Source organism: Pseudophryne corroboree, chromosome 2 (genome assembly GCF_028390025.1).
Source record: "Pseudophryne corroboree isolate aPseCor3 chromosome 2, aPseCor3.hap2, whole genome shotgun sequence".
Lineage (NCBI taxonomy): Eukaryota > Metazoa > Chordata > Amphibia > Anura > Myobatrachidae > Pseudophryne > Pseudophryne corroboree.
The window spans coordinates 992,901,110-992,924,627 of record NC_086445.1 but is presented as its reverse complement, the minus strand read 5'-3'; the positions used below and the strand labels follow the sequence as shown (position 1 = coordinate 992,924,627).

Here is a 23,518-nt window from a genome sequence, read left to right as displayed (position 1 = left end):
TATCTTCCTAATTGTTCAAAGTGTGAGCAAATTAGTGCTCTCTAAGGGCCTAGATCAGACCTGATCGCAGCAGCAAATTTGTTAGCAGTTGGCCAAAACCGTGTGCACTGCAGGTGGGGCAGATGTAAGATGCGCAGAGAGAGGTAGATTGGGGAGGGTTATATTGTTTCTATGCAGGGTAAATACTGGCTGCGTTATTTTTACACTGCAATTTAGATTTCAGTTTGAACACACCCCACCCAAATCTAACTCTCACTGCACATGTTACATCTGCCCCCCTCCCCCCTGCAGTGCACAAGGCTTTGTCCATTAGCTAACAAATTAGCTGCTGCGATCAGGTCTAAACTAGGCCCTAATTTTCAAGATACACTGCGGTTTATTTACTAAGTGGCGGGTTTGATATTTCCAGCGGGATTGGTGCATTTTTTTCAGCGGGATAGCATGCTGCAGATTTACTAAAGCTAAAACCGCCGTAATCTGTCCATTGATCGTTTTCCATTATAGGTAGCATAGTACCCCCGGCGGGTTTAGAACTTTCCATTATAGGTAGTATAATACCCCCGGCGGGTTTAAACGGCGGGTTTAGAACTGGTCACAAACCTGCCACCAAACCTGCCCGAATAACACACCCTCCAACTGGACCTTTTTGGCAGGTACAGTAACTTTTTTTATGGTCTGTACCGATTTTTGGCTCTCCAAACGTCCAGTGAAAGTATAGGAAAAGGGGCGTGACCACGCCCCCTCTACCAGTGACCACACCCCTTTCCTAATTTGTACCGATTTTTATGTGTAAAATGTTGGAGGGTATGAAATAAATGACCTGTCTCAGTTTGTAGAAAGTGCTGCACTGATCTCTTAAAAAATGGCATCTAGTTCCCCCCAAATTGATAACCAGCCCTAGACCTTTAAGCCTAGGCCGGAGGCGGAAAAAGTGGTGATTTAGCCCAATTACCACTATTCCCGTTGGAAGGAACACACACCGCCCACTGCGCTCCGTCCCGCTCAGGCAGTGCGACACACGCTACAGGAGGAACAGTGTCTCTCTGTCCACTGCAGGAGGAACTGTGTCATCGGTCTCCGCCTCCCCGATGCTCCAGCACTTGAGGGTAAACACTAGAGGATGTGCACCCAGTGTAATGTATACACAGGAGACAAGGTACTAAGGGGTACATTTACTAAGCAGTGATAAGAGAGGAGAAGTGAGCCAGTGAAGTTGCCCATGGCAACCAAACAGCACTGAAGTAACATCTATAATTTGCATACTATAAAATTATACAGAGCTGCTGATTTGTTGTTGGGGAAACTTCTCCACTGGCTCACTTCTCCGCTTTTATCACTGCTCAGTAAATGTACCCGTGAGTACACTATACTCCAACAGTAGCAGTTACCAGCTGGTGACTGTACCAAACAAGTAGGTACCAGTGTTGGATGCAGTAACGTAAGTAAAACAGGCAGGTCTCTTGGAGATAAAGGGGAGACGTCTGTTCCCCCACACTATGTCACTCTACCCTGTACCAAGATGGCACTTAGCATGTGCAGTTCTATCCTCGGTGGCCATCTTGTTTAGGGAATGAAGCTTCCCTGGGTGGAACTACTATGGAGCATGCGCAGTAGTGTTTGGCATAATGTGACCTGGAAGCTCTACAGTGTGTTTAACACATTTGTGGTGCAGGAAGTAGTTACACAGTATAAATGTTAACATCGCCAGCATATTATATTGGCAATTTTAGTTGCCCTGTGCCCCCCATAAACTTTGATCCGGCCCTCTCCCCGCACCCTAATTCTAGTCATAGCATACCTCCCAAATTTATAGCCGGAGGGAAAGGGGACGTGGCTTCGCGGGAGTGCCACGATCGCAAGCAATGCCCCCATTTTCCTCACTGAGGCAGCATGCCACGCACTCTGAGCTGCTGGCCATGCCCCCTCTCCCTCCGTCTCCTCGTGAATAGATGCTGTGCGCATGTGCACAGCATCTATTCACCGCTGATAGAGCCTCCCAACTGCCCCCCCACACCGTGTTACACTGCGGTCCGCGGGTGGGACAGCGGGACAGTCCCAAAAAACGGGACTGTCCTGCAAAAATTGGGACAGTTGGGAGGTATGGTCATAGGCCAGTTGGTGACCCCCTCCTAGGTGTGCCCAGCCCCAGTGTCATTCACACTATGGCCATTGGTGGGTTTGTGGTTAAAAATAATATGTTAATAATACCCCTTTCACACCGCAGAAATAACCATGTATCGACCCGTTATATTGCCGTTTCGACGCGGGTCGCTGTGCGGTGTTAAAGGGTCACTCCTGAATTTCCGTGTTGCCTGATCCGGTAATTGAACCTGGGAATAAAGAAGGGTTACTACCGGGTTATTACCGGGTCAGGCGCACTGTAAATGGGTTGCCACATCGATGCGACCCAGGACCCATTCACAGTATAGGCAGAGGCGGCGTGGAGACAATCTCATCTCCCAGCACCATCTCCGCACATGCCACCGATGCCGCCGACGTCCCCGCCTCCGATGGCAACCCGACCCAACATATTGCCTGGTCAGGAAGCCAGTTGAAAAGGGTCCATTGCCGGGACTGTGTGACTCGGCATTTGCAATGTGAAAGCGGTATAAATAGATTTAATGTTCTTTATGTTTTTATGACATTTTCACAGGTCCCTGAAAACAATATATCATCATTGGCAGATGCAGATGTATTGGGTGTCCACACGTCACCTACATATAATTAGAGATGAGCGGGTTCGGTTCTCAGACAACTGAACCCTAACGAACTTCACTACCCGAGCCCGGCTCAGGATTTCCCGCCTGACTCGGAAACCAGAACGAGACAAAACGTCATCATCCCGCTGTCGGATTCTCGCGGGGTTTGAATTACATATAAAGATCCACTGATACTGCCGTATATGTCCAGCGGTACTGCCGTATAAATCCAGTTATAGTGCTGTATAATTCCAGTGGTATTGGCGTTTAATTCCAGCGGTACTGGCATATAAATCCAGTCCAGTGATACTGCCGTATATGTCCAATGGTACTACCGTATAAATCCAGTGGGACTGCTGTGTAATTCCAGTGATCCTTCCGTATAATTCTAGTGGTACTGGTGTATAAATCCAGTGATACTGCTGTATAATTCCAGTGGTACTGCCGTATAATTCCAGTGATCCTGCTGTATAATTCCGTATATGTCCAGTGATACTGCCATATATGTCCAGCGGTACTGCCGTATAAATCCAGTGATCCTGCCGTATAATTCCAGTGGTACTGGCGTATAAATCCAGTGGTACTGCTGTATAATTTCAGTGGTATTGGTGTACAATTCCAGCGGTACTGGCGTATAACTCCAGTCCAGTGATACTGCCGTATATGTCCAGCGGTACTGCCATATAATTCCTGTGATACTGCCGTATAATTCCAGTGATCCTGCCGTATAATTCCAGTGGTACTGGCGTATAAATCCAGTGATACTGCCATATAATTCCAGTGGTACTGGCATATAATTCCAGTGATCCTGCCGTATAATTCCAGTGGGACTGGCGTATAATTCCAGCTGTACTGGCGTATAAATCCAGTCCAGTGATCCTGCCGTATATGTCCAGTGGTACTGCCGTATAATTACAGTGATACTGTTGTATAATTCCAGTGGTACTGGCGTATAATTCCAGTGATACTGCTGTATAATTCCAGTGATATTGCCGTATAATTCCAGTGGTACTGCCGTATAAATCCAGTCCAGTGGTGCTACCATATAAATTCAGTGGTACTGTCCTGTGCTGTATATTATTTACTCCAAATAAAGGGGTTATTAATATTTAATCCAAATAATTTTCACAGGGTTTGCCCTGTGTGGTGTAGAGGTACGCTCTCCTGTACCGCATATTGTAATATAACTCCAGAAAAATAATGGAGAACAAAAATTTTGAGGATAAAATAGGGAAAGATCAAGAACTACTTCCTCCTAGTGCTGAAGCTGCTGCCACTAGTCATGACAGACGATGAAATGCCATCAACGTCGTCCGCCAAGGCCGATGCCCAATGTCATAGTAGAGGGCATGTCAAATCCAAAAAAATAAATTTAAATGGTCTGAGGAGAAATGTAAACTTGCCAATATGCCATTTATGACACGGAGTGGCAAGGAACGGCTAAAGCCCTGGACTATGTTCATGACTAGTGGTTCATACTCCCGCTAGAAAAATACAAAAAGAGTTAAGCTGGCAAAAGCACAGCAAAGAACTGTACATTCTAAGATGGTATCACAAATCCCCAAGGAGAGTACAAGTGTGTTGGTGGGTTGCGATGCCTGACCTTCCCAACACTGGACGGGAAGAGATGGTTTGCACGCCCTCTGCAAGTGCTGGAGGGAGCACCCACAGTCCAGTTTCTGATATTCAAATTGAAGATGTCACTGTTGAAGTACACCAGGATGAGGATATGGGTGTTGCTGGCGCTGAGGAGGAAGTTGACAAGTAGGATTCTGATGGTGATGTGGTTTGTTTAAATCAGGCACGGGGGGGAGACACCTGTTGTCCGTGGGATGAAGAATTCCTTTGTGATGCATGGGCATAATGCCAAAAAGACACCTCTTCGGTGTGGAATTATTTATCCACAAATCGGGCCAACAGGTGTCAAGCCGTGTGTTGCCTCTGTCAATCTGTAATAAGTAGGGGTAAGGACGTTAACCACCTAGGAACATCCTCCCTTATACGTCACCTGGAGCGCATTCATCAGAAGTCAGTGTCAAGTTGTGAAACTTTCGGTAAGAACATAAGCAGTCCACTGACACCTAAATCCCTTCTTCCTCTTGTACCCACGCTCCTGCAAGCCACACCACCAACTCCCTCAACGTCAACTTCCTCCTCAGTCAGGAATGTCAGTTGTCCTGCAGGCCATGTCACTGGCAAGACGGAGGCGTACTCTCCTAACCGGGATTCCTCCGGAGGATCCTTGAGTGGTATGCCTACTGCTGCTGCCGCTGCTGTTGTTGCTGCTGGGAGTCGATCGTCATCGCAGAGGGGAAGTCGGAAAACCGCTTGTACTACTTCAACTAAGCAATTGACTGTCCAACAGTCCTTTGTGAGGAAGATGAAATATGACAGCAGTCATCCTTTTGCAAAGCAGATTACTGAGGCCTTGACAGCTATGTTGGTGTTAGACGTGCCTCTGGTATCTGCCATTAGTTCAGTGGGACTTAGAGAATTGTTTGAGGTAGTGTGTCCCCGGTACCAAATCCCATCTAGGTTTCACTTCACTAGGCAGGCAATACCGAGAATGTACAGAGATGTCAGAAAAAGTGTCCTCAGTGTCCTAAAAAATGCAGTTGTACCCACTGTCCACTTAACCACGGACATGTGGACAAGTGGAACAAGGCAGACTAAGGACTATATGACTGACAGCCCACTGGGTAGATGTATTGCCTCCCGCAGCAACAACAACAGCAGCGGCACCAGTAGCAGCATCTCGCAAACGCCAACTCATTCCTAGGCAGGCCACGCTATGAATCACCGCTTTCCGTAAGAGGCACAACGCTGACAACCTCTTACGGAAACTGAGGGACATCATCGCCCAATGGCTTACCCCAATTAGACTCTCCTGGGGATTTGTGATATCGGACAATGCCACCAATATTGTGCGTGCATTACATCTGGGCAAATTCCAGCACTTCCCATGTTTTGCACATACAATTAATTTGGTGGTACAGAATTTTTTTTAAAATGACAGGGGCGTGCAGGAGATGCTGTCGGTGGCCCGTAAAATTGCGGGCCACTGTGTGCCGAAGACTGGAGCGCCAGTAAACACTCCTGAACCTGCCCTGCCATGACCTGAAGCAAGAGGTGGTAACGAGGTGGAATTCAACACTCTATATGCTTCAGAGGATGGAGGAGCAGCAAAAGGCCATTTAAGCCTATACATCCACCTACGATGTAGGCAAAGGAGGGGGAATGCACCTGACTCAAGCACAGAGGAGAATGATTTCCGTCTTGTGCAAGGTTCTCCAACCCTTCGAACTTGCCACACATGAATTCAGTTCAGACACTGCCAGCTTGAGTCAGGTCATTCCCCTCATCAGGCTTTTGCAAAAGCAGCTGGAGAAATTGAAGGAGGAACAAAGACAGAGCAATTCCACTAAGTATGTGGGACTTGTGGATGGAGCCCTTCATTCGCTTTGCCAGGATTCAAGGGTGGTCAATCTGTTGAAATCAGAGCACTACATTTTGGCCACCGTGCTCAATCCTAGGTTTAAAGCCTACGTTGTATCTTTCTTTCCGGCAGACACAAGTCTGCAGTGGTTCAAAGACCTGTGAGAAAATTGTCAACTCAAGTGGAACGTGACCAGTCAACAGCTCTTCCTTCACATTCTCCCGCAACTGGGGCTGCGAGGAAAAGGATAAGATTTCCTAGCCCAACCACTGGCGGTGATGCAGGGCAGTCAGGAGCGAAAGCTGACATTTGGTCCGGACTAAAGGACCTGCCAATGATTACTGACATGTCTACTGTCACTGTATATGATTCTGCACCATTGAAAGAAGGGTGGTGGATTATATGAGTGACAGCATCCAAGTAGGCATGTCAGACAGTCCGTATGTATACTGGCAGGAAAAAGAGGCAATTTGGATGCCCTTGCACAAACTGGCTTTATTTTATCTAAGTTGCCCCCCTCCAGTATGTACCGCAAAAGAGTGTTTAGTGCAGCCGGTAACCTTGTCAGCGATCGGCGTAGGAGGTTACTTCTACAAAATATGGAGAAGATGATGTTCATCAAAATTAATTATAAATTCCTTCGGGAAGACCTTTATCAGCAATTGCCTCCAGAAAGTACACAGGGACCTGTGATGGTGGATTCCAGTGGGGACGAATTAATACTCTGTGAGGAGGAGGATGTACACACTGAAAAGGGTGAGGAACCGGAGCATGAGGATGAGGTCGACATCTTGCCTCTGTAGGGCCAGTTTGTGCAAGGAGAGATTGATTGCTACTTTTTTGGTGAGGGCCCAAACAAACCAGTCATTTCAGCCACAGTCGTGTGGCAGATCCTGTCGCTGAAATGATTGGTTTGTTAAAGTGTGCATGTCCTGTTTATACAACATAAGGGTGCATCATGTGCTGTTTGGGGACTATTTTTTTTAAAGTCTGACTCTTCCGTATATGTCCAGTGGTACTGCCATATAATTCCAGTGATATTGCCGTATAATTCCAGTGATATTGCGGTATAATTCCAGTGGGAATTGTTTGTGTTGCTTGGCTTAGTCATACAGCTACCTCATTGCACCTCTTCTACATCTTTGCATGAGGTGCTGTTTGGGGCCTAGTTTTTGAAAAGTGCCATCCTGTCTGACACTGCAGTGCCACTCCTAGATGGACCAGGTGTTTGTGCCGCACACTTGTGTCACTTGGCTTAGTCATACAGCAACCTCGGTGCACCTCTTTTTCTTCTTTGCATCATGTGCTGTTTGGGGCCTTTTTTTTTATATCTCCCCTTCTGTCTGCCACTGCAGTGCCACTCCTAGATGGGTCAGGTGTTTGTGCAGCACACTTGTGTCACTTAGCTTAGTCATACAGCGACCTTGGTGCAACTTTTAGGACTAAAAACAATATTGTGAGGTGTTCAGAATAGACAGGAAATGAGTGGAAATGAATGTAATTGAGGTTAATAATACCATAGGATCAAAATTACCCCCAAATTATGTGATTTTAGCTGTTTTATGTTTTGTTTATTTTTAAATCATCCAGATCCAAAACTAAAACACGAAAGGGTGGTTTTGGCAAAACCAAGCCAAAGCCAAAACACGAAAGTGGAATTAGAACCAAAACACAAAACACGAAAAGTGCCAGCCGCACATCTCTAATTACAAGCCACCTGAGCAATTTGAGGAGCAGCAGCTCCGGGGACAGCGGAGAAGGAGGAGGAGGGAGGGGGACTTGGGAGCTGCAGCAGCGCACTGTAATTGGTGGCGGCACCGCTGCAGCTGTCTCTCTCATTCCACATAAGCTGGCCGCCACCGCCGCTGTGAATGCTGGGATGTGCTTCTCTCATCCCAGCAGCTGTGGCTAGCCAATGTGGAAGGAAAAGGACAGCTGCAGTGGCGTCACCACCAATTACAGTGCGCTGCTGCAGCTCCCAAGTCCCCCTCCCTCCTCCTCCTTTTCCCCTGCCCGGGATCTGCCTGACTGCCTGCACCAAGGAACGTGAGGGGGACTGTCTGCCGTAATGTGTAAAAAGGGGGACTCTGTCTGCCGTAATGTGTAAAAAGGGGGACTTTGTCTGCCGTAATGTGTAAAAAGTGGGACTTTGTCTGCCGTAATGTGTAAAAAGGGGGACTCGTCTGCCGTAATGTGTAAAAGGTGGACTCTACCTGCCGTAATGTATAAAAGGGGACGCTGTCTGCCGTAATATGTAAAAGGGGGACTGGCTGCCGTAATGTATAAAAGGGTCTCTACCAGGTGTAGTGGTGCTACTGTGCTGCGTAATTTGAATAATGGAGACTACTGTGCACCTTAATATGAATTGGTATTATTTTGTGGCCACACCCCTTCCCCTTGAAGCCACGCCCCTATATTTTTGACGCGCGCTGCCCGTTTTTTACATAATGTGGGGGGGGGGGATGCCAGTTATTGCACACAGCGCTAAAATGTCTGCTCTCTGCACATGTTACATCTGTCCCACCTGCAGTGCAACATGGTTTTGTCCATTAGCACACCTCCTAACATGACTTATTCCAGGGACAAAATGCTCTGTTCCTGTACTTCCCTCTTAATTTGTGTTGAAACTAGGGAGGCCAATCCCGGGCCATTTATTCAATCCCGGGTATAGGGATTGAAAAATGGTCAATCCCGGGATACTCGGGCTTGATTCCTGTGTAGCCCCCCCGCTCCGCACACAACTCATCATGATACCAGGGAGGGAGGGCGAGTGGGTCACTTCCTTAAGTAAGGTCCGTGTGGCAGGTGACGGGCGGCTGGCTGCGCAGCGTGACCTCTGACTTCACGTCACGCTGCACAGGGGGAGCTGGGCAGCATCTGAGCCTCCTCAGGTGCTGGCCTAAATCCCGGGATACCGCCAATCCTGTTCCCGGGATTGGCCACCCTAATTGAAATCCTTGTTATATCAATTAACCTGCTCAAAACAGGTGACAGCAAACCTAAATTAAGAGGGAAGTCCAGGAACAGAGCAAGTTGTCCCTCCTGGAATGGGTCATGTTGGGAGGTATGCATTAACGTGCGTTTTTGGAAAATGATAATGGATAATATTTATAATGATGTTGGGTATAAAGGTCCGTACACACTCTGCGATATCATACACTTATTTTCAGCCTTCTGAGCGATATTGTGTGTGATACTGCCCAGTGTGTATGCTACGGACGATGAACAAGGCACGGTCGCACATCGTTATCGTCCCCCTCCGTCGGCTGTGTATGCAGCTAAATTTGGACTTATCATCCAAAGCTGCATGCAGCATGACATCACTGTATGATACCGCTTGCGATATTGTACAGTGAGTATGCTCTATGTAGGCGACCCGGGAGGGGAGGGTAAACACTATGCGATATTGCTCATGGAGTTTATCTCATAGCGGGATGCAGTCAGTTTACCTCCAATCAAAATCCCGACGTTCAAAATCCCGACACCAATTGACCGATGGTCAAAATCCCGACAAGGTCAAAATCCCAACATGGACAAAATACCGACATTTAAAATACCGACAAGGTCAAAATACCGACATGTAAAATGCCGACAGGTCAAAATACCGACATGAGTTTTTCATGATTTTTTTCATTGAAACCGACTTGTGCATACTTTACCATCCCAGTGGACCTGGAGGGGGAATATAATAGTATGCCGAGCACAGCGAGGCACCGTGCCCAAGTGCAGCGAGGCATGCGAGGGGACCCGGTACACTTTATATGGTGTCCATGTTGACTTATGTCGACATACACACAAAAAAACAACAAAAACAGCATGTCGGTATTTTGACCTGTTGGCATTTTACATGTCGGTATTTTGACCTTGTCGGTATTTTGTCCATGTCGGGGTTTTGACCTTGTCGGGATTTTGACCATCGGTCAATTGGTGTCGTGATTTTGAACGTCGGGATTTTGATTGGAGGTATTTCATACCGATCCCCTCATAGCATGTACGGACCTTAACCCAAAAATGCAAAATAGGCAGACACCGATTATTCTGAATTTGTATTTATTAGGGAAAAACGGGACAAAATCCCACCTTCCGTGCTTCTGGGCACAACAGAAATATGAGCGCACTGTCTCTATTTTGAATATGGGGGGGGGGGGGGCACAATTTCTCTTTTTGGCACTGTTCTTTCCCAGTCCATTCGTGTCTATAGGAAAGCTGATCTATCACATATATTGTATCTGCCTTTCCCTTTCGGCACGAGAGCTCTTGATGTAAGCGAGACGGTTCTTTTGTAGTAGAGTGCTGCAGAAATCACACTGGGACATGAGCCAGGGCCGCAACTGGGGGGGGGGGGGGGGGGGGCTAGGGGGGCATGTGACCCGGGCGCTAGATCAGAGGGGGCGCCAGGACAGTCACTTTAATGCCTTAACACCGGCCTCCCCCTGCGGCTGCAAGGAGCCGGACGCACTGGACTGAATAAACCGCTGAGACTGGCGCACAGTTTACACGCCGCCACGGCCAGCCAAGTACCGGGCACTCACTGTCAGCCGCTACCTGGGAGAGCCGGCGCCTCCGCAGTGACGCCCCGGGCCTGGGTGATGACAGCAGCCAATCAGCACCGGCTGCCCCGGGCTCACTCCGGGCTTCGTGTGCAGCGAGCAGGAGTGCAGGAAGAGCCGGGTGCGGTGAACAGCAGTCGGCTGTGGGTGATGACTGCTCCACCTGCCTGTGCAACCAGCGTAAGGAGAGACACCCGGGGCCAGAGGTAGGCAGCTGCCGCATTCGTGCATTATATAACACAGGGGAGGGGGACTACAAGTTACAGCCGGTGGGACAGGCACACCTGCCGTGTAATGAGTAGCATCTCCAGGTCAGTTAATTGCACCGTACACCCATGCCTGGCTGCAGCTGCCTCCATGCACTGTCAGTGTACAGTCCTCATATCATATGCTGCACTAGTGTCTGTGATAGAGGGATGGTAGTGTACTCATTGCTGTATATTATACACCTGCCGTACACCCATGCCGTTTTATATTTTATTTTATTTCTGCCTAGTATACATAATAAATGAATTATGTGTTACTCTAGAGGTAAGAATGTACGCGATTATGTCGTACATAATGACATCACAACTTTTGACAAATGGGTAACTACCACTTTCCTTGGGGTGCCTAAAAACGGATGTTTTAAGTGCACAGGTTGTGTCACGTGTGGCTATATGCTGACCAGTGACACAATAAAGAATCCATGTACAGGTAAAAGCTTTAAAATTAGGTACAGATTGTCATGCATGTCCAAATTTGTCATATATGCCCTGATTTGCCCGTGCGGCAAGTATTATATAGGCAAGACAGAGTGTGCTTTTAAAGTGAGAATGGGCCAGCACAGGTATGCTATACGGGAAGCAGTTCTGTCTGGCAGCAGCGAACAACCAGTGGTGAGACATTTCCCCTCGGAGGGCCATTCACCCACGTCTCTTAAGCATAAAATTATCGTTCACATACCCCCACCAGTTAGGGGGGGTCACAGGTCCAAAATGCTGCTGCAGTGTGAGTCAAGGTGGATCTTTTTATTGGATACATTGAATCCTCGTGGTTTAAACGAACAGACAGGTTTCAATAGTTTTCTTTGAAGTATCTGAGTGTGACTTGTAGTAACCCTTATGCATATTGAAAGTAGCATGTTTGCACTGATAGAGCATACTGTTTGTATGTTATTTCTTTATTATGCTATGTATTGTATTCTGCATGTCATTAGTGTACTAGTTGTCTCCATGGTGATGGGCGCACTGGATGATGTCACAAGGAAGCGCCAGCCTACCGGAATTGGAGCCGGCGGCACGGGCTTTGGTGGTGAGGGAAGCACATTTAATGGTGAGTGATTTTAATGTTTGTTATTGTCCTGACGAAAATGCTACTGCATTGAAACGTTGGTATGCTTTAAGTGGCTGCGTTTGTGTCCTTTATTCTCCGAAAATTCCTCTCTATAATATATATATATATATATATATATATATACACATACGCTTGTGTTTGAAAAAATATGAATCAAGTGACATACAATCCTCATTGATAAATGAGTTTAAAAATGACAGGGGATAACACTAATCAAATCACTGCATTTAATTCTATAGCTTCATTTAGTCCATTGGGGTATATAGTGTTCAATTTAGACATCAATAGCCTGCTTATCCTCACCCAGGGACTATACTAGGAATATATATACTGAACTCTCCCTCCCACGTGGTTAAGACAGTGGGGGTCATTCCGAGTTGTTCGCTCGCAAGCTGCTTTTAGCAGCTTTGCACACGCTAAGCCGCCGCCTACTGGGAGTGAATCTTAGCTTATCAAAATTGCGAACGAAAGATTAGCAGAATTGCGAATAGACACTTCTTAGCAGTTTCTGAGTAGCTCCAGACTTACTCGGCAACTGCGATCAGTTCAGTCAGTTTCGTTCCTGGTTTGACGTCACAAACACACCCAGCGTTCGCCCAGACACTCCTCCGTTTCTCCAGCCACTCCCGCGTTTTTCCCAGAAACGGTAGCGTTTTTTCACACACACCCATAAAACGGCCAGTTTCCGCCCAGAAACACCCACTTCCTGTCAATCACATTACGATCACCAGAACGAAGAAAAAACCTCGTAATGCCGTGAGTAAAATACCTAACTGCATAGCAAATTTACTTGGCGCAGTCGCACTGCAGACATTGCGCATGCGCATTAGCGACTAATCGCTCCGTTGCGAGAAAAAAATAACGAGCGAACAACTCGGAATGACCCCCAATATTGGAACTTTATTCCATCATAAGAGAACAGGAGCATAAACTGTTTCATATTACTTCATGTACTTTTTAAAAAAAATTGATTTTAGCGCAAATTGTAAGCTGATTGTCACTTTACTATTTCTGTGATATACATGGGATATTTGCCATATTAAAAGTGTTTATACATTAACCATGCCATCTGTTTTATATTATTATATCATTATATATTATGTTAAAGTCGAAAAATATTGTAATGTATATGCCTTGTACTAACCCCATGCACATGCCCGCTGCGCGTGCACTCGGTCTGCCGTGCGTGCGCATATCCGCAATTTGCGTAACGGAGCTTTTCATGGCCATGCGCCTTAGCGCGTGGTATGCGCATTTATGGTAGAGTTTGTGAGCGCGTAGAGGGTTATTAGAACATTACATATTTAACCCAAATAGTGTACATTTGAGATATAATTCCCCTAGACCGCATCAGCGAGTATTAATAGTTTAAACAGTTCCAGGACTAAGGGATTCACCTTTGCATGATAGGAAGGGTCAGATAAAGGTTGGAAGGTGATGTCTAGTATCCAGCTGTAGGGTATTTTAAGGGTAACATTCCGGTGTTGGTTAGAGAAAGATTGCTTGTTCCTGCGTATAGTTATGTGCAAAAGTAGAATATGAACATTAACTGTATTTACTGTATATTATGTATGCGGCGGGAATCCAGATGATACCACCCACAAGAGCAGTTGGGGAAAGACATCGCCCACCTATTCAAATCCACCTATGACCTCTTCTGTAATGTAAAGACACATCCCTGTGTCCAATGGACAATGAGATTACAGTGACCATTGTATTGTGTATGCATGTTGTGTATAAAAAGCCCATTGTTGCCTGGCCGGTCAGAAGACTCTGAACGCTATCTGTATGACCAGCGGAGGATCGGCCGGGTTGCGCTTGCGAACATTATCACGTATGTACATTCTCTGTAGCCATTATTCTGTTTAGATTTACTTGTTAGCCTGTAGTGTATGATTTGTACTGTTTTACCTTTTGGAATTAATCCACTGTGGCCTTAGAACCCTGTGGTTGCAACTACAAATCAGTGTTGTGTTTTCACTTTCCTGCATGGGCTTTAGAGTGTATTTATCTGTATAAGGTGTATAAGTATCGATAAGGTGTACGCACTGCGGTTACTTTATACCGTCAGTGCTACTTAAGGTTTAAGGTATAACATCATTGCAGAACTTTGCTGTTAAGGGTTTAAAGTGTAAGCAAATCAGTTGTAGCGCAGCTTACGTGTAATGCCCCAGTAGTATTGCATCTTACATGTAACGCCCCAGTAGTAATGCCCCAGTAGTAATGCATCTTACATGTAACGCCCCAGTAGTAATGCCCCAGTAGTAATGCAGCTTACATGTAACGCCCCAGTAGTAACGCCCCAGTAGTAGCGCAGCTTACATGTAACGCCCCAGTAGTAGCGCAGCTTACACGTAACGTCTACAGAAGTGCAGTTTATTCCCACACACACCCTCCCCTGCACACATACATAAATACACACACACACACACACACACACACACACACACACACACACACACACACTCACTCACACTCTTTCTCACTCTCCCTGGCTGGCAGGATCTGGAGCAGCATGTCCTCCTCTGTGGCACTGCAGTCTGATGGACCCGTGTAGCCCCACCCTTCCACCCATTTAGCTCCGCCAGTGTAACTCTGCCCCCTCCATCTGATCTGTCACGGGAGGGGAGGGGGAGAGGAGGCTTTCAGCTGCCGGCGCCGCTGCCTGTCATGCAGTGACAGGCACAGCGGCCGCCAACAGCAGGGATGCAGAGCAGGTACAGCGCCTCTCCTGCCTGACGCCTACCTGCACTGCATCCCTTTGCTGAGCGGGTAGCGCCGGGCCTGAATGGCCCCAAAACTTTCTATGTCTTTTTCAGAACATTGGTGTATTTTTTTTAAAGTGAGCCGACAGGGAGTGGTTCTCCAATCCCTTCCTTATATTGGTGATATGGTCTGACATTCTTGCTTTTAATGCGCAGGATGTTTTATACAGTGCATCCGGAAAGTATTCACATCGCTTCACTTTTTCCACATTTTGTTATGTTACAGCCTTATTCCAATATGGAATAAATTCATTTTTTCCCTCAAAATTCTACACACAATACCCCATAATGACAATGTGAAAAAAGTTTTTGGGAGATTTTTGAAAATGTATTAAAAATAAAAAACAGCGCTGTGAATACTTTACAGATGCACTGTAGTGAAGATTGCAAGTACAACTAGTCACACAAATAACTTTTTGCTTGTTACATGTGATGAAGTCTTGAATCTTTATCTTTCACATTCTGCAATCCCTGCATCTAAATAAACCTTTTATTTTTAATCCCATTCTTCGTATAGGGATTATCCATGGAGCTTCTCACCAAATTATGTTTTACATTTTTTGCTCTTTCATAAATGAAAGATGGTTGCACTGGAACCATTTCCTGTAAAACAGGATCTTTTTGCAATAGCAACCAATATTTTGATATAATCTTCTCAAATTATAAAAAATAATTTGTTTTGATAACTAGAAAGAACAAAAGTTGTCCAGACTTTACCACTTTCAGACAGAAAAGTCTGAAAGTCCCGCCAAATACCAAGCATTTCAATGCCGAGTCGTTTTGCCGAGACCTGCCTGACCCTCCCCCCTTTCACACAGACATGCAAATTACTGGGTCGATAATTTTGACCCGGTAATTTGCAGATCAACACGGGTATTTTGTTTGTGTGAAAGGGTCAACCCGTGTTGAAATTCCCGTGTCTATGACCCTGGTAGATTCCAGGGTCGAAGTCCCGGGAATTACAACACGGGTCGACCCATTCACACAGAAAAAAGGACCCGCGTGTTTCATGAAATTACCGGGTGGAACTGCTTCACCCACTAATTTCTGTTTCTGTCTGAAAGGGGTAGATTCCAGGGTCGAAGTCCTGGGAATTACAACACGGGTCGACCCATTCACACAGAAAAAAGGACCAGCGTGTTTCATGAAATTACCGGGTGGAACTGCTTCACCCACTAATTTCTGTTTTTGTCTGGGGGAAAAAGTACTACAATTTGCATATTTGTTTGTTAGCATGGTTATATAACATGGTGATATCACTAAGACATTTCTATCATAACAACAATGTTCTGCCCACCGTTTATGGCATGTGTAATACCCTCAGGGGTGAGTGTCTGCTGTTCTAAGTGTCGGCCATTAAATGTTCCTGATGCTTCTTCTTTCCCAAGCCACAGCAGAGAGACGGGTGTCCCCCCAAACCCCAACCCGGTAAATTACACAATAAATAGTAAATGACAGCTGTATTAGCATAAATACCAGGTTTACAAGCGCATGAGGCTTGGAAACCAACGATGCCAGTTACTGATTTAATGTTGCACTGGTTAATGAACACCACAACAGGAAGCAGCCATTGGGTGCAGATACCGTTCAGTGCATGGACGTACACTATCATCTCACCTCACAAGGGGGGAGATGTACTAAGCCTGAAAAGTGATACATTTCACAGTGATAAACTGCCAGCCAATCCGCTCCTTACTATCATGTCACTGGCTGTGTTTGAAAAATGACAGTTAGGAGCCGATTGGCTGGTACTTTATCACCGTGATATTTAGCACTTTTCAAGGCTTAGTACATCTGGCCCAAGAGCAGGAAGCTCCGGCCTCTCCAGAACCTGGAAGATGCAGATAGTCTCTGGTTACTATTAGAGATGAGCGGGTTCGGTTCCTCGGAATCCGAACCCGCCCGAACTTCAGCTTTTTTTACACGGATCCGAGCGACTCGGATCTTCCCGCCTTGCTCGGTTAACCCGAGCGCGCCCGAACGTCATCATGACGCTGTCGGATTCTCGCGAGGTTCGGATTCTATCGCGAGACTCGGATTCTATATAAGGAGCCGCGCGTCGCCGCCATTTTCACACGTGCATTGAGATTGATAGGGAGAGGACGTGGCTGGCGTCCTCTCCATTTAGATTAGAAGAGAGAGAGTGAGATTGAGACAGAGACACTTGATTTACTGGAGCTTAGGAGTACTAGAGAGTGCAGAGTTTACTAGTGACTGACCACTGACCAGTGACCACCAGTGCAGTTTTATTTAATATAATCCGTTCTCTGCCTGAAAAAAACGATACACAGTGACTCAGTCACATACCATATCTGTGCTCAGCCCAGTGTGCTGCATCATCTATGTATAATATCTGACTGTGCTCACACAGCTTAATTGTGGGGGAGACTGGGGAGCAGTTATAGGTTATAGCAGGAGCCAGGAGTACATATTATTAAAATTAAACAGTGCACACTTTTGCTGCAGGAGTGCCACTGCCAGTGTGACTGACCAGTGACCTGACCACACTGACCACCAGTATAGTATACTATATTGTGATTGCCTGAAAAAGTTAAACACTCGTCGTGTGACTTGTGTGGTGTTTTTTTATTCTATAAAAAACTCATTCTGCTGACAGACAGTGTCCAGCAGGTCCGTCATTATATAATATATACCTGTCCGGCTGCAGTAGTGATATATGTATATTTTTTATATCATTATTTATCATCCAGTCGTAGCAGACACAGTACGGTAGTTCACGGCTGTAGCTACCTCTGTGTCGGCACTCGGCAGTCCATCCATAATTGTATACCACCTACCCGTGGTTTTTTTTTTCTTTCTTCTTTATACATACTACATCTCATTATCATCCAGTCTATATTAGCAGCAGACACAGTACAGTACGGTAGTCCACGGCTGTAGCTACCTCTGTGTCGGCACTCGGCAGTCCATCCATAATTGTATACCACCTACCCGTGGTTTTTTTTTCTTCTTTATACATACTACATCTCATTATCATCCAGTCTATATTAGCAGCAGACACAGTACAGTACAATAGTCCACGGCTGTAGCTACCTCTGTGTCGGCACTCGGCAGTCCATCCATAATTGTATACCACCTACCCGTGGTTTTTTTTTCTTTCTTCTTTATACATACTACATCTCATTATCAACCAGTCTATATTAGCAGCAGACACAGTACAGTACGGTAGTCCACGGCTGTAGCTACCTCTGTGTCGGCACTCGGCAGTCCGTCCATAATTGTATACCACCTACCCGTGGTTTTTTTTTCTTTCTTCTTTATACATACTACATCTCATTATCATCCAGTCTATATTAGCAGCAGACACAGTACAGTACGGTAGTCCACGGCTGTAGCTACCTCTGTGTCGGCACTCGGCAGTCCATCCATAATTGTATACCACCTACCCGTGGTTTTTTTTTTCTTCTTTATACATACTACATCTCATTATCATCCAGTCTATATTAGCAGCAGACACAGTACAGTACGGTAGTCCACGGCTGTAGCTACCTCTGTGTCGGCACTCGGCAGTCCATCCATAATTGTATACCACCTACCCGTGTTTTTTTTTCTTTCTTCTTTATACATACTACATCTCATTATCAACCAGTCTATATTAGCAGCAGACACAGTACAGTACGGTAGTCCACGGCTGTAGCTACCTCTGTGTCGGCACTCGGCAGTCCGTCCATAATTGTATACCACCTACCCGTGGTTTTTTTTCTTTCTTCTTTATACATACTACATCTCATTATCATCCAGTCTATATTAGCAGCAGACACAGTACAGTACGGTAGTCCACGGCTGTAGCTACCTCTGTGTCGGCACTCGGCAGTCCATCCATAATTGTATACCACCTACCCGTGGTTTTTTTTTTCTTCTTTATACATACTACATCTCATTATCATCCAGTCTATATTAGCAGCAGACACAGTACAGTACGGTAGTCCACGGCTGAAGCTACCTCTGTGTCGGCACTCGGCAGTCCGTCCATAATTGTATACCACCTACCCGTGGTTTTTTTTCTTTCTTCTTCATACATACTACATCTCATTATCATCCAGTCTATATTAGCAGCAGACACAGTACAGTACGGTAGTCCACGGCTGTAGCTACCTCTGTGTCGGCACTCGGCAGTCCGTCCATAATTGTATACCACCTACCCGTGGTTTTTTTTTCTTTCTTCTTTATACATACTACATCTCATTATCATCCAGTCTATATTAGCAGCAGACACAGTACAGTACGGTAGTCCATGGCTGTAGCTACCTCTGTGTCGGCACTTGGCAGTCCATCCATAATTGTATACCACCTACCCGTGGTTTTTTTTTCTTCTTTATACATACTACATCTCATTATCATCCAGTCTATATTAGCAGCAGACACAGTACAGTACGGTAGTCCACGGCTGTAGCTACCTCTGTGTCGGCACTCGGCAGTCCATCCATAATTGTATACCACCTACCCGTGGTTTTTTTTTCTTTCTTCTTTATACATACTACATCTCATTATCATCCAGTCTATATTAGCAGCAGACAGTACAGTACGGTAGTCCACGGCTGTAGCTACCTCTGTGTCGGCACTCGGCAGTCCGTCCATAATTGTATACCACCTACCCGTGGTTTTTTTTTCTTTCTTCTTTATACATACATACTACATCTCTTTATCAACCAGTCTATATTAGCAGCAGACACAGTACGGTAGTCCACGGCTGTAGCTACCTCTGTGTCGGCACTCGGCAGTCCGTCCATAATTGTATACCACCTACCCATGTTTTTTTTTCCTTTCTTCTTTATACATACATACTACATCTCTTTATCAACCAGTCTATATTAGCAGCAGACACAGTACGGTAGTCCACGGCTGTAGCTACCTCTGTGTCGGCACTCGGCAGTCCGTCCATAATTGTATACCACCTACCCGTGGTTTTTTTTTCTTTCTTCTTTATACATACATACTACATCTCTTTATCAACCAGTCTATATTAGCAGCAGACACAGTACAGTACGGTAGTCCACGGCTGTAGCTACCTCTGTGTCGGCACTCGGCAGTCCATCCATAATTGTATACTAGTATCCATCCATCTCCATTGTTTACCTGAGGTGCCTTTTAGTTGTGCCTATTAAAATATGGAGAACAAAAATGTTGAGGTTCCAAAATTAGGGAAAGATCAAGATCCACTTCCACCTCGTGCTGAAGCTGCTGCCACTAGTCATGGCCGAGACGATGAAATGCCAGCAACGTCGTCTGCCAAGGCCGATGCCCAATGTCATAGTACAGAGCATGTCAAATCCAAAACACCAAATATCAGTAAAAAAAGGACTCCAAAACCTAAAATAAAATTGTCGGAGGAGAAGCGTAAACTTGCCAATATGCCATTTACCACACGGAGTGGCAAGGAACGGCTGAGGCCCTGGCCTATGTTCATGGCTAGTGGTTCAGCTTCACATGAGGATGGAAGCACTCAGCCTCTCGCTAGAAAAATGAAAAGACTCAAGCTGGAAAAAGCACAGCAAAGAACTGTGCGTTCTTCGAAATCCCAAATCCACAAGGAGAGTCCAATTGTGTCGGTTGCGATGCCTGACCTTCCCAACACTGGACGTGAAGAGCATGCGCCTTCCACAATTTGCACGCCCCCTGCAAGTGCTGGAAGGAGCACCCGCAGTCCAGTTCCTGATAGTCAGATTGAAGATGTCAGTGTTGAAGTACACCAGGATGAGGAGGATATGGGTGTTGCTGGCGCTGGGGAGGAAATTGACCAGGAGGATTCTGATGGTGAGGTGGTTTGTTTAAGTCAGGCACCCGGGGAGAGACCTGTTGTCCGTGGGAGGAATATGGCCGTTGACATGCCTGGTGAAAATACCAAAAAAATCAGCTCTTCGGTGTGGAAGTATTTCACCAGAAATGCGGACAACATTTGTCAAGCCGTGTGTTCCCTTTGTCAAGCTGTAATAAGTAGGGGTAAGGACGTTAACCACCTCGGAACATCCTCCCTTATACGTCACCTGCAGCGCATTCATAATAAGTCAGTGACAAGTTCAAAAACTTTGGCCGACAGCGGAAGCAGTCCACTGACCAGTAAATCCCTTCCTCTTGTAACCAAGCTCACGCAAACCACCCCACCAACTCCCTCAGTGTCAATTTCCTCCTTCCCCAGGAATGCCAATAGTCCTGCAGGCCATGTCACTGGCAATTCTGATGATTCCTCTCCTGCCTGGGATTCCTCCGATGCATCCTTGCGTGTAACGCCTACTGCTGCTGGCGCTGCTGTTGTTGCTGCTGGGAGTCGATGGTCATCCCAGAGGGGAAGTCGTAAGCCCACTTGTACTACTTCCAGTAAGCAATTGACTGTTCAACAGTCCTTTGCGAGGAAGATGAAATATCACAGCAGTCATCCTGCTGCAAAGCGGATAACTGAGGCCTTGACAACTATGTTGGTGTTAGACGTGCGTCCGGTATCCGCCGTTAGTTCACAGGGAACTAGACAATTTATTGAGGCAGTGTGCCCCCGTTACCAAATACCATCTAGGTTCCACTTCTCTAGGCAGGCGATACCGAGAATGTACACGGACATCAGAAAAAGAGTCACCAGTGTCCTAAAAAATGCAGTTGTACCCAATGTCCACTTAACCACGGACATGTGGACAAGTGGAGCAGGGCAGGGTCAGGACTATATGACTGTGACAGCCCACTGGGTAGATGTATGGACTCCCGCCGCAAGAACAGCAGCGGCGGCACCAGTAGCAGCATCTCGCAAACGCCAACTCTTTCCTAGGCAGGCTACGCTTTGTATCACCGGTTTCCAGAATACGCACACAGCTGAAAACCTCTTACGGCAACTGAGGAAGATCATCGCGGAATGGCTTACCCCAATTGGACTCTCCTGTGGATTTGTGGCATCGGACAACGCCAGCAATATTGTGTGTGCATTAAATATGGGCAAATTCCAGCACGTCCCATGTTTTGCACATACCTTGAATTTGGTGGTGCAGAATTTTTTAAAAAACGACAGGGGCGTGCAAGAGATGCTGTCAACATCTCCTCCTTCACATTCTCCCGCAACTGGGGGTGCGAGGAAAAGGCTCAGAATTCCGAGCCCACCCGCTGGCGGTGATGCAGGGCAGTCTGGAGCGACTGCTGATGCTGACATCTGGTCCGGACTGAAGGACCTGACAACGATTACGGACATGTCGTCTACTGTCACTGCATATGATTCTCTCAACATTGAAAGAATGGTGGAGGATTATATGAGTGACCGCATCCAAGTAGGCACGTCACACAGTCCGTACTTATACTGGCAGGAAAAAGAGGCAATTTGGAGGCCCTTGCACAAACTGGCTTTATTCTACCTAAGTTGCCCTCCCACAAGTGTGTACTCCGAAAGAGTGTTTAGTGCCGCCGCTCACCTTGTCAGCAATCGGCGTACGAGGTTACTTCCAGAAAATGTGGAGAAGATGATGTTCATTAAAATGAATTATAATCAATTCCTCCGCGGAGACATTGACCAGCAGCAATTGCCTCCACAAAGTACACAGGGAGCTGAGATGGTGGATTCCAGTGGGGACGAATTGATAATCTGTGAGGAGGGGGATGTACACGGTGATATATCGGAGGATGATGATGAGGTGGACATCTTGCCTCTGTAGAGCCAGTTTGTGCAAGGAGAGATTAATTGCTTCTTTTTTGGGGGGGGTCCAAACCAACCCGTCATATCAGTCACAGTCGTGTGGCAGACCCTGTCACTGAAATGATGGGTTGGTTAAAGTGTGCATGTCCTGTTTTGTTTATACAACATAAGGGTGGGTGGGAGGGCCCAAGGACAATTCCATCTTGCACCTCTTTTTTCTTTTATTTTTCTTTGCGTCATGTGCTGTTTGGGGAGGGTTTTTTGGAAGGGCCATCCTGCGTGACACTGCAGTGCCACTCCTAGATGGGCCCGGTGTTTTTGTCGGCCACTAGGGTCGCTTATCTTACTCACACAGTCAGCTACCTCATTGCGCCTCTTTTTTTCTTTGCGTCATGTGCTGTTTGGGGAGGGTTTTTTGGAAGGGACATCCTGCGTGACACTGCAGTGCCACTCCTAGATGGGCCCGGTGTTTGTGTCGGCCACTAGGGTCGCTTATCTTACTCACACAGTCAGCTACCTCATTGCGCCTCTTTTTTTCTTTGCATCATGTGCTGTTTGGGGAGGGTTTTTTGGAAGGGACATCCTGCGTGACACTGCAGTGCCACTCCTAGATGGGCCCGGTGTTTGTGTCGGCCACTAGGGTCGCTTATCTTACTCACACAGCTACCTCATTGCGCCTCTTTTTTTCTTTGCGTCATGTGCTGTTTGGGGAGGGTTTTTTGGAAGGGACATCCTGCGTGACACTGCAGTGCCACTCCTGGATGGGCCCGGTGTTTGTGTCGGCCACTAGGGTCGCTTATCTTACTCACACAGCGACCTCGGTGCAAATTTTAGGACTAAAAATAATATTGTGAGGTGTGAGGTATTCAGAATAGACTGAAAATGAGTGGAAATTATGGTTTTTGAGGTTAATAATACTTTGGGATAAAAATGACCCCCAAATTCTATGATTTAAGCTGTTTTTTAGGGTTTTTCGAAAAAAACACCCGAATCCAAAACACACCCGAATCCGACAAAAAAAATTCGGTGAGGTTTTTTCCAAAACGCGGTCGAAACCCAAAACACGGCCGCGGAACCGAACCCAAAACCAAAACACAAAACCCGAA

At 46.4% G+C, this 23,518-nt stretch overlaps 1 non-coding gene across 1 annotated transcript; it reads right to left on the bottom strand.

Moving 5' to 3' along the window:
• Positions 1-16,241: 16,241 nt before the first annotated feature.
• Positions 16,242-16,380, bottom strand: LOC135054272 (small nucleolar RNA SNORA8). The gene has a single exon (XR_010243471.1). It is a non-coding gene; the product is annotated as a small nucleolar RNA SNORA8 (small nucleolar RNA).
• Positions 16,381-23,518: the final 7,138 nt, after the last annotated feature.